The 14,884-nt window shown below is 49.1% G+C and overlaps 1 protein-coding gene across 5 annotated transcripts in view; it reads right to left on the bottom strand.

Moving 5' to 3' along the window:
• Nucleotides 1-13,390, bottom strand: part of TCF20 (transcription factor 20) — a 133,633-nt gene extending 120,243 nt beyond the window's left edge. For 4 of the 5 annotated variants that reach the window (XM_064155111.1, XM_064155114.1, XM_064155115.1 and 1 more), the window contains exons 1-2: nucleotides 13,306-13,390; nucleotides 89-199 (exon numbers count right to left, since the gene is read on the bottom strand). The gene's annotated coding sequence lies outside the window, so the exon portion shown is untranslated. Of the gene's footprint in view, nucleotides 1-88; nucleotides 200-2,656; nucleotides 2,737-13,305 lie in introns of those variants that run through there. The other variant, XM_064155112.1, reaches the window with a different exon arrangement.
• Between the last annotated feature and the right edge of the window lie 1,494 nt (nucleotides 13,391-14,884).

Genomic DNA, 14,884 nt, shown 5'->3' with positions numbered 1-14,884 from the left:
TATTAAGAATTCTTGAATTTAAAAACTAAAAGGTTTCAAATAGCTCTAGATACTGATGGGGGCAAAGAAAAAGAAAAACAGGCCCTACCCCCAGCTGGATGGCATTCCTCTCTTTGGATGCAATGTGGTAACATTTGATTGATGCATCTGATCCATTCCAAAACTCCAGGCGATGCTTTAATCATCAATGGGCAGAATCCTATTAATTTTCAGGGAAAAAAAAAAAGAAAAAATAGAAAAACAGAGTAGAACATGGAGGCAGGATACTGAGCACCTGGTGTTTGTCTCACAGAGCCAACTGATTTAGCTAGGTGCATAATGATCAACAGATTAAAAATGGAGTTGATAGCAGAAACTTCCATCTAAACCCCTTCCTCCCCTCCACCCTATTTCTGCTATCTCAGCCAACCCAGTGTCCCAGTGCAACCTGAAACAGTAGTCCCATACTAAAGGAAATTAAACAGGAATAAGGAAAAGATTGGGAAGAGATACACCAGGGTTAGGAGAGGCAGCACGAAGAGCCCCCTTGGAATGCAACCAACGTGTCCTCGCTACAGCAGAAAACAGGAGATCAGGCATGCATGAGGAGGTGGCAAGAGGGGTGTGAGAAGATGAAGGTTCAAGTGGTCCCTGAACTCCAGGGGTAAGAAATGGCAGCAGGCAGAGTACAGGAGTGAGCCCTAGCATGCACAACAAGCTCAGCTTTCAGAAGCAGCAACGCACCAGGTGACCTGCTAGCTTGGTGTCTGCTGTGACAGGCATTTTCACTACCGACAGGCATGGCATGAGAAATACAGTGTGAACCTTCCACGTTAAACAAGGCTTCCCAGACTGCCTATAAATTTATTTTGCTATTGGCCAAGCCCAGATCCACTAGGATTAACCACTTCTGCTCTGGAAAAAGTCCCTTCTTACAGTCTTGCACCAAACAGCTGCTGCTGTTTCATTACAGCATTGATGAGCACTCCAAGTCCTCAGGACCCACCAACATAAGAGGCAGCAAAATCCCAAGGGAAATTTTCACCCATTCTAGCAGCGGCCAGAAGGCAAGCACTGTCAGTGTGACCCTTCCAGCTGGCCAGCTGACAAGACAGACCAACCCACATCCCAGTCAAACAACTTGGAGCTGGGCACCTCGCCACTAGAAGTGGAAACCTGGCCCAATGGTCAGTAGGACAGCAGGGAAATACTGCTGGTCTAGCTGGCTGCCTGCCTGCCTGCCTGTTTGGGAACCCAAGCTGCACAAAGGTCTCTGGGCACCCAGTCAGTCAGACGGTTGTTTCTTACATCTGCTCTGTGTTCCCAGGTCTTGGGAGGATTAACAGCAGAGAAGAGCTGGATAAGGAAAAGCAGAGAACACAAGAACAAGCTGATACACTGCAAAGGAAAGGGAGCAGCAGGCTGAAGATGGGATCTTACAGCAGGGGAGATGGTTGGTACAGTGTGGAGCAGGAGCTGAGGGAAAAAAAGAGGGGGCTGTCAGCAGAAGGCAGGCAGGTAAAGGCATGCCACACAGAGCATGGCAAGTAGGGAATGCTGCTAGGCTCTTACACTGGCCCCTAAAGGTTCTACCACTGACTGTAGGGTTCAGCAACAAGCAAGATCTGCCACAAGCCTGCCCACCCAACAGCTTCAGGTAGTCATTTAAGGTATTTCAGGTCCAGGCCATTAATACCCTGAAGAGAAGGACACAGACCTTGAATTCAACCTGACAGAGCGACGTGGAGCTTGCACAACGAGAGAAGGACACGCTCCCGGCCCTGGCCGTGTGTGCACAGCTGCAGCCTGCGCGTCCCTTAGGCTCCTCAGCCAAGCGGCTGCACCCCCCAGCAGACTGCCTTTGTAACCAACCCCCACAGCCCATCGGGGGGGCTGAACCCTGGACCAGCAGCAGTGAAAGCGCAAACCTCCACCTCGCGCTCTAAATAATTAAACTCTGTGGGAGCAGCAGCAGGCTCATAAAACTCTTACACAGACCAAGCCAGTCATTAATGGGGGTCAAAGATGAACGCTCAATTTTTTTTAAGTGTGCTTTGATGCGTGGGGAGAGTGGTGAGAGGAGATCTTCATTACTCTCTCTGGTACCTGATGAATTTTTCCCTTCCTAACTATCAACACCTCCTATTTCCACCCGAACCCCATACTGCTGGCAATCATCTGGACAGCCAGAGACAATTAGAAGGTGTGTTTGGATGACATCTGTGCTAGCTGGTCACCTGTAGGTAGGGAAACAAGTAGCCTCACTGATCAAAGCCAGGCTCTAGCAGAGGCTCAGGCACTGCTTGTGACAAGGTTTGGTTTTCACGTGGATGCCGCTGGGTGGAATTCCAGGGCCAGCATGATGCTGAAAGTCATGCAAACCACAACCTCACACACCGTCTTCCCTACAGCAAGGCACACAGCAGAGCACAAGCCAGTAAAATCTGTCAGGATTATTAGCTTGGGCTCAGAGCCAGAGCTGAGAGCTGCCACAAGGGCAGGGAGGCTGCCTGCAGCCCTGCAGGTCAGCGGGAAGGAAGTGGAAGTCTCCCGACAGGCAAGGAGAGGCAGCAAGCAAGAAAGGCAAGACACAGCTGAGAACAGGTCCCAGAAGCACCAGTCTGACCTGCCCCTTCTGGCCCTGAACTACACACACACACACAAGCTTCTCTACTACCATGCTTGCAGACATTTTAAGCAGAGCTCCGCTTTTCCTGCTCTCTTCACGTTCCCCAGTCCACACCAGTTCCTTAGGCTTTATATCAACGAAAGCCTCTGGTGGAGAGAAGGGAAAGCAGGTTTCCTGGGGAAGGGGCCACCAAATTGACAAAGAAAACTCCTCCAGCAGCACAGAGGGATGCTGGATGCTCTGTCAGCAGTGCCAGTTCCAGTCTGCACTAGGCAAGTCCTTGTCAGCCTGCTTTCTTCAGGAGAGAAAGAGGCCAAAGGAGAGGCCAAAGACTGGAAATGGCTTCAGGATCTCTGCCACTGTGCTGAGAAAGTGGCTGGTGTTGCAAACCCAGGTTTTATTTATTATTTATAAGTAGTACTGACAGATGCCCCTTTTTTCAGGCCCAGAGAAAGCCCAATATTTGCCATTTTAGAGGGAAGAGCTTTTACATGCAACACCAGCCCTCATCCTTCCCAGCACGGCAAAAGCAGCAGCTCCTACTTCCATTATTCTTGGAAATCAGAAGGAAAATAGATGGGAAAAATAGCTCAAGCCTCAGCACCTCTTCCCTCCCACCATCTGGCAGGGCAGAAGTGCTCTAGAGGGCACACATTCCAGGAGGTTGAGCCATCCCACATGGGCAGGCTCAAAATGGCAGACAGCAATTAATAGGATAATTAGAAAGTACTACAGAAACCACATCATCCAAACAAGCAGCTTCTATTGCAAGAAACTGTTCTTTGGCATGGTTAGATCTATCACCCTCTATATGCTGGGTTGTGGTGGTGCCTCAGGACCCTGCTGCTATTCTCTGTTTGCAGTCAGATTTCAACCTGTCCTTCTACTTTAATGCATAAAAAGCAGAGTTAATCAGGGTTCACTCTCTTTCTGCTTAACGTCTCCACTTCTCAACCATGCTCTGCACTGCTTCAACTGATGTTCAACTAACACTAGTCAGGAGCACACAGTAAAACAAAAAAAAAAACAACAAAAGAAACCCCACACACAATAAACAAATGACATTAATTTTAGTCTTTCTTTCTATCTATTATGTCTAAAATTCCTTCTACACTTGAGCTTTGCACACAAGTCAGGAAATCCCCATTTCCCTTGCTATACCACACCCAGCTCATGTACAAGTTCCCTTCTCCAAACTGCTCCTCCAGTGGTATCTGGGTAATTAATTATAGCACAGATCTATCAGGCTTGCCTCTTTCTGGGACAGCTTTTTAAAACATTTCCTGGCTGGGAACCTTCACAGAAGGATGTCTTCTGCTGGCACTGCAACAGCCCCTATTTGTTAATCTATTTGAAATGACCATCACAAGCTCTTCATCCTCATCTAGTCCCAGCACTGTTTAATTACTGCAGTCCTACATGGGAACTCTACCATTCCCTCAACATTTACAGTCTGAGAACAAACAGGGCCCTGGAACATGAGATTTAACAAGGTCAAGTGCAGGGTTCTGCACTTTGGCCACAACAACCCAAATCAGCGCTACAGGCTGGGGACGGAGTGGCTGGAGAGAAAAGGACCTGGGGGTACTGGTAGATAGTAGCTGAACATGAGCCAGCAGTGTGCCCAGGTAGCCAAGAGAGACAATGGCATCCTGGACTGTATCAAGAACAGTGTGGCCAGCAGGACAAGGGAGGTTATTCTTCCCCATTCAACACTGGTCAGGCCACACCTTGAGTACTGTGTCCAGTTCTGGGCCCCTCAATTCAAGAGAGATGTTGAGGTGCTGGAATGTGTCCAGAGAAAGATGACAAAGCTGGTGAGGGGGCTGGAACACAAACCTGTGAGGAGAGGCTGAGGGAGCTGGGGGTGTTAGCCTGGAGGAGGCTCAAGGGTGACCTCATTGCTGTCTACGACTACCTGAAGGGAGGTTGTAGCCAGGTGGGGGTTCATCTCTTCTGCCAGGCAACCAGCAACAGAACAAGGGGACACAGTCTCAAGTTGTGCCAGGGGAGGTCTAGGCTGGATGTTAGGAGGAAGTTCTTCACAGAGTGATTGGCATTGCAATGGGCTGCCCAGGGAGGTGGTGGAGTCACTGTGCCTGGAGGTGTTCAAGAAAAGACTGGATGAGGCACTTTGTGCCATGGTCTAGTTGATTGGAGAGGGCTGGGTGCTAGGTCGGACTGGATGATCTTGGAGGCCTCTTCCAACCTGGTTGATTCTATGATGCTAACATCTGCCTCTTTCACTGTATTCCTTTGCACTCCACAGAGCAACTGGAGCTGCAATACCTGGATCTCTGTTACAGCCACAAACACATGAGCAGAGAAGACCCCAGACTGGGCAGATTGCATGAAAATTCAGCTAGGAGATCCAGAAAAAGACTGGCTTCCAGGAACACACACCATCACGAGCCAGGTTAAGCAGTGAAGAAGAGTCACCCCTTAGATGCACAGCGAAGATTTGCCACAACAACAAGATTTTTAAAAATCAGCACTTGGAGGAGATGAAATGTAGGTGGAAGGCAAATGTGCCAGGATATGCATCTCTACTCAGGGGGAGCAAAAAAGAGGGAGACTGCAGAGATGAAACCCCAGCCGGCCCCTGCATCTGTACACATCCCCCAGCTAACACTCACTACATCAATCAGAACAATGGCAGCTCCAGAGAAGACCCCAATTATCCAGCTCCTTCACTAATATCTTCCCCAGAGGCTGCATGCATGTGCAAGGGGATGGAAGAAAAACATACTTCTCAATGAGATTACTTCAAGCATTTTCTATATTGCTCCTTCTCTTAACAATGTGTCTTTTAAAAAAATATATATTGCAGCTGGCTCCTGAGTGCGTCAGACTTTTTAAAAGACATATCCTTGAAAACAAAGACACTTTGTGCTCAGCAGATCCAGTGGTACCATTATTTAGTATCAATACACTGGTTCTTCCCTTTCTTCACTCCATCCTTGGAACACAAATCCACTCTAACAGCCACCCAGTGTATAATCTTACCATGCAAAGCAACACAACCCTACAATAATCTTTCTCTTGCCATAATGCCTTCACATACCAAAGAGAAGAATTTAAGCTTAAATGCTTAAAAATAAGCACCCAAGCAACAGCAGTACAGCATGAGACAAATCTCTAACAACTCTCAAGTTGGAGCAAATTCCCTCATCTCTTCATCTCTCCCTACCATTTCCCTTGTTTGAAAATGGCTGCACAAACATTTCTAACTTGTGCACCACACCAATCGCAACCTGCCTCTCCCACAGGTACAGCTCCTCAGTCGGTCCACATATGCAAAGGCTCCCTGCATCCAGCTGCCTCTGGCACACTACTCCTCGCTGACATCATCTTCACCTTCATGCTGTATAAAATTCACCAGACACAGTATCTTTTCCTTTAGCCATAAAGCAGTCACTGCAAGCCAACAGACGCCTCCATCTCGTCTCCCAAATGCACACTCTGACCTGCACTGTGCCCCTGCTAAGTAGACACTTGGGCATGCATCTCGTTAGGTGACACATCACCCTCCCCTGCAGACAGCAGGGGCTAAGGCAGATACACCGATCCATCAGCGACAAAGCCGAGGCAGAAGTACTGTAAACACCAGGCAGCAGAAGCAAAGTTCGCCTTGGCCAGTTTCCATGGAGTCTGAGCTTCTGCACACTCCTGGTTTCACCGCATCCCTGAAGCAAGACAGCACCGTTCTGCAATACCACAGCAGCATCCCAGGAGGCCTTCCCAATTTCTGTTAGTGCCTGAAAACTAGTTAGGCAGCAGCACCTGGAACAACTCCAAGTCGCAGTTCAGAGATGGAGAGACTTCCTCCTGGTGCTGTGGTACCCAACTTCAGGCCTGGCTCACTAAAAAATTCTCTGGACATTTCCCTGCCCTTGCCATTTATCCCAGGCTTCAGGGACCTCCTGGTCCCACCAGCTCCAAGTCCTCAGTCCAAAGAGCCACCACTGGCATGTCTGAGGAAGGCCTTTCACAGAACAAGCCTACAGCTAGGCAGTATCTCAGGCCTCTCCCAGGGAAGTGTTACAGCTACTATTTTCGAGCTCTTTAATAGTAATATATGAGTCTAATAATAATACCACTACTAATTCCAAGGCTTATTGCACTGTGCTGTTAGCAACAGGCTCTCAGGAACTAGGTATCTCACTTACTGCAGATACGGTGAAATTCAACCTTTTTCCCTTTTTTTCCCTTTTTTTGAAAGCACTGTTTGGGAATGGAGTCAGCATCAGGAGGCACACAATTGTATCTTGGGGGAAGAAAAAGAGGAGCAGAGGGGAAGGGAGGGACCTGAAAATGAAGGCTGAGGTTAAGGTTTCACATTACAGCTCAACCAGGCTAATAGTTCACTGCTGCCAAAAAAGGGGGGGCCCACTTCCACCTTTCTTTCATTCCCTACCTTACACTGCTGGCAAAACAAATCGCACCCCTCCTGTGTGCAGCTCTGATGCTAGTCTAGATCGGGAGAGCAGGTTCAACCCTCTGTTCCAGAAGAAAGCTCTTTTTTTTTTGAGCAAGTTAGCTATCCAAAAGCTGAACAAGCCCTGTTCAGCAGCAGAGTGGGCACGAGGCAAGGAATACATCCAAAGAGCCACAAGCAAGGCATGACCACCCTTCTTAGAAAGGGCAAGTGGCTAGATTAGTTCAGCCACAACAAGAAAATCCATCCTTAGCCACGTGAAATCACGGTTTCACCCAGCAGGTAAACCAATCAGCACAAAAGGGCCAGCTAAAAAGCCTGCAATAGAGGTGGTTTGCTAATAATCTTAAACAAAGGAGTTTTACCTATTATTAGGCACTAGTTACCAACAGCATCTCTGAACTGGATGATGAAGGCAGCCATACAGGTAAAGAATGACACTGACTGTGAGCAGACCCAAACCAGACAGAAGTATGCAAGCACTGCAGGATTTCCAGTAGCAGTTGTGCCTGTTTCCAAACTGCACTCTGTTCTTGTCAAACAAGATGGCTGCCTTCACCACTATGCTCAGAAATGTCTGTTATCATCACCAACTTAACAATCAGTTTCAGAGTGCTCTTGATAAAGCATCTTTCTTTCCCCATCAGCTTCTATATCATCAAATGAACAAAAATAACGCAGTTCTTTCAATTAAAAAAAAAAGAAGCCCATATTACTCCACTGTCTTTATTCTTCTCCACCTCCTCTGCTCAATTACTAAAAGCAATTTACAGACAATAAATGTAACTTCACAGCTGCCTGTATGAAGTATTCTCTTCATTTTATAGATGAGGTTACAGGCTATACAGAAATTAATATCAGCGAGGTCTACTTCAAAGCTGGATAAGCAGGAGGCACAGATGAACTCTTAAGGAATACAGATCATGCCTGCACTCTAGTAAAAGCAGTAATAAAGAATTAAGGATGTTACCAGTTGGATATAAATTGCTTGAAAGTATCTGCTATGTACAGTAACAAACAAAAGCTTGAGGTTTCGCTCGGTTTTATTCCATTAGGACAACATCATGAAATTTCAGATTTAGCGCTTAGCATCCCAGACACCAAACATGCTCACTTTAGTAGTACACACATGCTTAAGTGCTAACCTCACAGACTTAAAGAGGATATTCCCAATCAGTGCATGAACACTAGGAAGCTGCAGCCAGGAACTCTGTACATCATTTTAACTGATGAAGATAAGTCAGCCAGGAGAGAGTCCAATGTTTTCTGCCATAGCCTCATGGGCTTTGGCAAGGCTAGGAGGAGCAAGAACCTACATCTGTTACTAAGCTCACCAGCGGTGACTTTGAAAAAGCACTGAGAGTAGCAACACTAAAGGGAATAAAAAAAGTGCAGTTTTGTGCAGGCACTCTTCTGATGATAACTGCTCCTTAAGGCTTAATAAAAATGCACAGCCAACTTTTCTTCCACACATTAGCAGAGATCAGAAATAGCACCTGAGCCTCGTTCTACCACTCAGCAGGTCCAGCTTCTTCTAGGAAGCAAACAGCACTGACACACATGTACTCCAAAGGCTGAGTCATCTGAACAGTCCCTTCAAAGGAAAATAATCCTATTAAGAACTGAGGGGTTGGCACTGAAGACAAAAAGGAATTATAATTTTGGAAACCCTTAATTGCACTGGTTCCACTCCATCCATTTGCTACCAAACCTAACACCTCTAGGTTCATACATTTACTACACTCCCCCATCTATCCCCAGTATCTTTTCCTGACACGTTCCCCCTTTAGCCAACAACTGCCTGTCAGCCTGCATGTTTCCTTACTTCTAGCACAAACTAGGATTTGTAGAACCACAGCACTAATTTACAATTAAGACCTTAATTTCTAGCCTGCATACAGATACAAGGCATGCTTAAACCAACAGGGTGTTGTAGGCTTCTCTGCTGGGACTAGCTAAAAACCAAATGCCACATTGTGCGCACATCAGAAAACAAACTGGCCTCAAGGTGGACCAAGAAGCCAAACACAACACATAGGATTTGGACTTGCAAAAATCTCTCATCTGTAGAGAGCTGATAAACACAACATTTCTTGTTGCACTGCCATTTGCTGCATTTTCACTGCAGCAGGTACAGATGTTTGTGCCCACTGACAGCTGTGTCTTCTTCATCTAGGACTGCAACAGCATCAAACCTCACACTAGCCCCAAAAATGGCTCAGCAGATGTAGCTGCTGCAGAAAGTGCCTGCCTCTGCAAACAGCAGTCCATGAAAACACAACTTATGTCCTCCTTTCCAGGCAAGGTCTGGGGCATTTTGACCAGCCCATCAAGCCCCAAAGCTTCCTGACAGCTGTACAACAACAGCAGCAGGACAGAGGTGGTTGGGCTTGAACTGGTAGTCCTGCAGTATAAACTGGCACACCAATGTCACCAGCGATGCTACGGGAATCTATAATTTCATTCCTACCATAACACCTGTCCAGTGTCCCCCACCTGCTCCACCTGTGGACAGGCTGCAGCACTCCCACCTCTCCTACACTCTTCCAAATGGCAAAGTCTGAGAAGAAAAACAGTTGCTCAGGATGAGAATTTTATTTTTTACATTGGTAGACCTGTTGTGGAGGCTGATCCACTGATATTTTTCTAATATAAGGAACATGTAAGATGACTAGAATTTGATAGCTGCTTTTTAATTAAATTGAAATAAGTAAATCACAGCCTGTTGCCATGGAGAATGAACAGACATAGCCTCTTGACTCCAGGGCAGGATCAAGCAGGAGAGGCAAACAAGGCTGTGAAATTAAAAACACCTATTTTAAAGCAAATGGTCTTGATAATTAGCAAAAAACGTGGCATAGAAAAATAATATAACCATATGGCAGGAAGCAGTTTTCAAGGTGAACTATAAAGCTGTTTTAAATAAATGAATAAACTGGTGGAGCTGCTGGGTCACCAGCAGAATCATATATGCAGGATTAAACATGATTTAAAAATATACCAAAAAAACCTGCAATTAGCTTTTCCTTCATTTTCCTGCCTATAGGCTGCATCTGTGACTGTTCTTATTTTTAAGGACTTGTTTCAAGTGATTAGCATTCACATCTATTTGCAGTTACCACAGAGCCGTCAGACTCAACGTTTGCAAAAAGCCTTGGTTCTTGCTTCAGGGTGAACTGCAAGCTTATGGGATATAAAACCTTTCCTCTTCTACTCAGTGTCATTACACAACCTTGGCCAGGTCACTGGACACGAACACCCATTCCTGAATATGTGCATCCTTGTTACGGCTTCAAAGACAAAGTGACTTTGGAGGAAATTTGCCCTCTGCACACCACATATGCAGCGCTGTGCTGCATCTCTCAAGCACAGCTTAGAGAACCAAAAGGCAGTGCTGGTCTGTCAGGGGGAGCAGCACAGCCTTCAGCACAAGTTTGGTTGATGGACAAGAGCTCTGCACACCCCCTGCCCAGAGCAGGGTTTCTCCAGAGCACTGGGAATCAAATTATTCCCTTCCTTCTTGCATCCATCCTCACCTGCTACCTCTGTCAGCAAAGACTGCCCAGAAAGATAGGACAGGATAGTTTATGTTGCTCCTATACCGTGTCTGTAGAGAGGGTGCTGCTGTATGGCAATATTCAGATCCAAAAAGGGCAGCAGCAAGGGAACTCCTTTATCACCCAGCCAAAGTAAATCTGTGCAGGACAGTCTTAAAATTTCCAGTGAGCAAGAGGTCAAAGTGCATCAGATTTGCAATAGCTTAAAAATACTTGAAATAAATCACATCCAATGACTCAGTTTCAAAAATGTCCTGTACATTGTTTGGAAAGGAAGGGACAGATGAACTAACTCTCACTGCAAACCTTCCATCCACTCTAGGGGAGAAGCCAACCTTTTCTCCTGTTTTGTGAAAACACAAGTTGTCAGCCACAGCCATTAGTCTTCCATGGCAGTTAATGACCCATATGAAACAAACTGTCAGGGTCCCAGTCCAGGCCCTCATGACACAGCTGGTTAGATTGAAAATCAGTCATACTCTCAGCTCGTATCAGCAGAAGGTGAGTGGACTACTGACAAGATTTCTTCTGTTCCCCATCACGACCAAGAAGCACTTCAAAGGAGGGGAATAAGGAAAGGAATCTTGGGAAAGGGAAGAGTTGGGGAAAATGAGAAGTTAACATCAGTATTGCCTTCTTTCATAGTTCTGCCCTATTTCAGAGCATTTGCTGCACTAACTGAAGTTACCCTACATAAGATTTCTGGTGTCCATTTAAAATAAACTCCAAGTCCAAGACTGCATGAGGGTATGCATAACTCCCAAATCTGGTTCACCCCAGGTGACACCAACAAGGACCACAATGATACTCCTTAAAAATGCTGGGGTGGGGGCAGCATGAATGGGCTAACTTGTAGCCTTTGAACAGTTGAAGCTGACACCAGTACCTGCCCAATCTCCTTGCTCATGCACCTCCTTTCTTTCCAAAGCCTGCAGCAAGAGCTGCTGGGAAACATCTCAGGAGTATTAGCTGCGCTGGAAGGTGCAGCTACACACCCTTGACTTCCCCTCTCTCCACTGATTTCTTGGAGTACAACTGAGTTCCTACTGCTTGAACCATAATACTACACCTCCACCTGAATACAACGGCTTTGCCAGGGCTGTTTCTGTCCTCACAGATAATTGGGCACCCAGAGGGCTGCAGGTGGTTTGTTTCTCCTCACCTTGTAGCTTTACTGATGTTTAATTTTGACCTAGAGAGACTTAACACAATTATGAAAACCAGCCTAGCACCTCCCTCTGAAAGGCAGCTGTGGTTTATTCTCCATTCCTGCAAGCCAAGATAATCACACACGGGAAGACTCCTTCCCAGAGACACTCCCAGTTGAACAGAGCCAGAGTTAACAGGCGCCTGCATCAAGACTCAAGCCAGGCAGCCACTTGGTGTATGAAGGAAGACGCTAGCTGTTCCCAGCAGCAGATTTTCGTATCACAGCAGAAAGTTGTGAGCCAAAAAAAAAGTTTTTTTTAAAAAAAAAGGAAAAGAAAGAAAAAATGACCTAACACTGTTACCTTCAGCAGCATCACACCATGCCATACACAGAAAGAGTGGCCAAGACCCCTGCTCAGGCTGTCCAGTCCCTGTTTGCATCACTCATGGTCTCCACTTGCTCGCTCTTCCCCGACCTCCAGCCTGCCTCCATGCCACAACACCTCCCTGCAGGCCAGGAACCAGGACCTCCCTCTCCTGCCCACAAACTTCTCCTGACCTCTACACCCCCAGCACCACACTGACCACCCACCAGCAGCAGGGAAGGCCCTTTCGAAACAAGACGAGGCTTCAGACGCTAGCCTCGGCAGGGCGTTTTTCACCCGGCGGCAGGTCTCACCACACCGCTGCGGCCTGGACTCCCCCGGGAGCTTCCGGCCGTAAGCCTCCGTGGCTGCTCCAGGAGCGTGTGGCACATGTGCCACTGTCAACAACTTCCAGTCATGATCCCTGTGGGCATGTGCCACATGCTGCCTACCACCGCAAGCAGTAATCCGGTTTGGAAAAGGCAGCTCGTAAAGGGGATGGCGCTTCAACGCAAGAAAGATCACCTTCATCTTCTTCTGAACAGCCAGAAAGGTGCATAAAGGGGAAGGAAGCACGGACGAAGGGGGGGAAGGCAATGCACAGAACCACATGGTGTTAGCTCTTCGCTCGCCATAGAAAGAAAATGATCTGAAGGCACTGGAGGGAACGACGGCTGCACATGGAAAGCCGGACAGAAACCCACGCCAGGGGACGAGCGGCTGCCTGAGGGAGACATCAGCGCTTCCCCCGGCTTCCAGCAGCCCCAGAGAGACCACCCTACCACCGGCAGGCCCGGTTGCCGGACCTCTGTGCACCGGCGTGGACTTGCCTGTCCGTTCACCGGCGGGGACGACGGCTGAGGGACCGAAGGGCGGCAGGTTCCACCCCCCTGCCCCGGCAGCGCCTCAGCCCCGGAGGGCGCGGGGAGAACTCTGATTACAGCCCGCTTGAAAACAAACAAAATCCCCGTCCCACCGGGGATGGGGAGATGCAAAACACGAGACGTTTGTGAAGTCACCTCAGAATGAACTTGGGGAAGAAAGAGAACAGTGGGGGTGCCAGCCCCTCCGGGACGCCCCCTCAGGGTGAGACCCCTGCCCTGCCCCGCCCCTCCCGCGGGGTCGGAGGCGACCTCAGGCGCCAGGTGAAGCAGGCGGGCGGGCAGCGCCGTGACGGCCGCCGCTTACCTGTGGGGGCCGGCCCTCAGGGTCCCATGGCAGCCCCGCCCCGTCCCGTCCCGCGGCGGGCACCGGGGCTCCCGAGTCTTTGTTGCGCGGAGGGGAGCGGGTACGGATCCTGTCAGCTCATGTGACGCGGCGGGCTCGGTCTCCGGGGCTGTTTCTTGGTGTTTTTTCCTTCTGTCTCACGCCTCTCTCCTGCCCGCCCTCCGCCGGCGCACAGGGCAGGCCCGCAGCCGGGCGCGGGTCTCAGGCCCGACTGGCTGCTGGCAGAACGGCGGCGGCGGCAGCGGGGGAGGAGGAGGAGCCGCCGGCGGGGCGGGCCCCCTCGGCAGGGCCGGGCGTGGAGGAGGGCTCTGGCATCTCACAGCGCTGCCTAGAGGGGGAGGCGGCGAGGGAAGGCGCTGCCTCGGGGCCTCGTTCACCGCCGTGTGTCGTCGTGCCCACCCCTGGCTCCCGCTCTCGGCCGCCTTTCCTGGGAGGAGGCGGCGCCAGGGGCTCGCCCTCACCCGAAGGCCTCGCGGGGCGGGCGAACCTGTGCCGGGCCCGGCAGCTGCCGCTCCGGGGAGGCCCCGCACGGCAAAGCAGCCGCGGTGGGCGTCAGGGCAGGCAGTAGCTTTTCTAGAGGAGCAGCCTCCGGCCGCCTTACGGCCACGGGTGTGCTGCGGGGCCGCAGAAGGGTCAGGTAGGCAGAGGCTTCGCCGGCCTCCTTTAGCGTGGCGTCGGAGTGGATAAAGCGGACACCTGAGCTGTGGGTTTGCTCCCCTGATTCAGGCTCTGTTGCTGCACTTGAGGCCCTGATGCATAGGCCTGGGCCTGCCGCAGCAGTCTGGAAAGTAAATTAAAATATAATTAATGTGCATTCCAGTTGGAGCTTGCCATAAGAAAGGAAACCCCCTCGTTTTCTCTAGAAGAGATGGGAGAAATCGCAGCACCGAGTTAGATAAGCACCCCGCCTGTGAGAGCGCTGAGCAGGCAAACCGTCAGACAGGCTGGCTGCTCCAGCAAGCAGACTGCAACACTGCCCTAGAAGAATCCCCTGTGACCCCGGGCGTCCAGCAGCCAGGCACTTCCCAGCCCACAGCCAGGGTCTTAACAGCTTCCACAGGATTTTTTAACAGTTGTGGGTTTTTTTTATTTTTCTTTAAATTTTCGTATCTACATCATGCAGCAAGCATCCAGCTCCCTTCTTCAGACAGCATTTACTCTTCTCCTTTTGTTTGCCAAGCTTGAAGTAGGGGGCAGAGAGATTACCTTTCTGCAGCTCTTTAATGTCCCGATATGCCATTTTTCTTCACAAGTCACGTCTGAAAAACATTACAGCACCAATCCAGGCCGTATGTAGGAAATAGAGATGGCATTTCTATCAGAAATGCAGACAGATCAAAAAACACTCAGACTCCCTCATCAAATAAAACTGCAAATTCAATGAGCAGCTTCCTTGCTGCTCTAGTCAGTCCCAAGACTGCTCCTGCACTGGCATCAGCTTTCTAGACACTACAATTGACATTAAAAAATGGTACCCTGCAAGCTAGCACATACACAAGAACCTACAGACCATAAAGCTTCGTCTATAAAGCGGAGGCAG

This window comes from Pogoniulus pusillus, chromosome 15, assembly GCF_015220805.1.
Source record: "Pogoniulus pusillus isolate bPogPus1 chromosome 15, bPogPus1.pri, whole genome shotgun sequence".
Classification (NCBI taxonomy): Eukaryota; Metazoa; Chordata; class Aves; order Piciformes; family Lybiidae; genus Pogoniulus; species Pogoniulus pusillus.
This window is presented reverse-complemented; position numbering and strand designations above follow the sequence as displayed.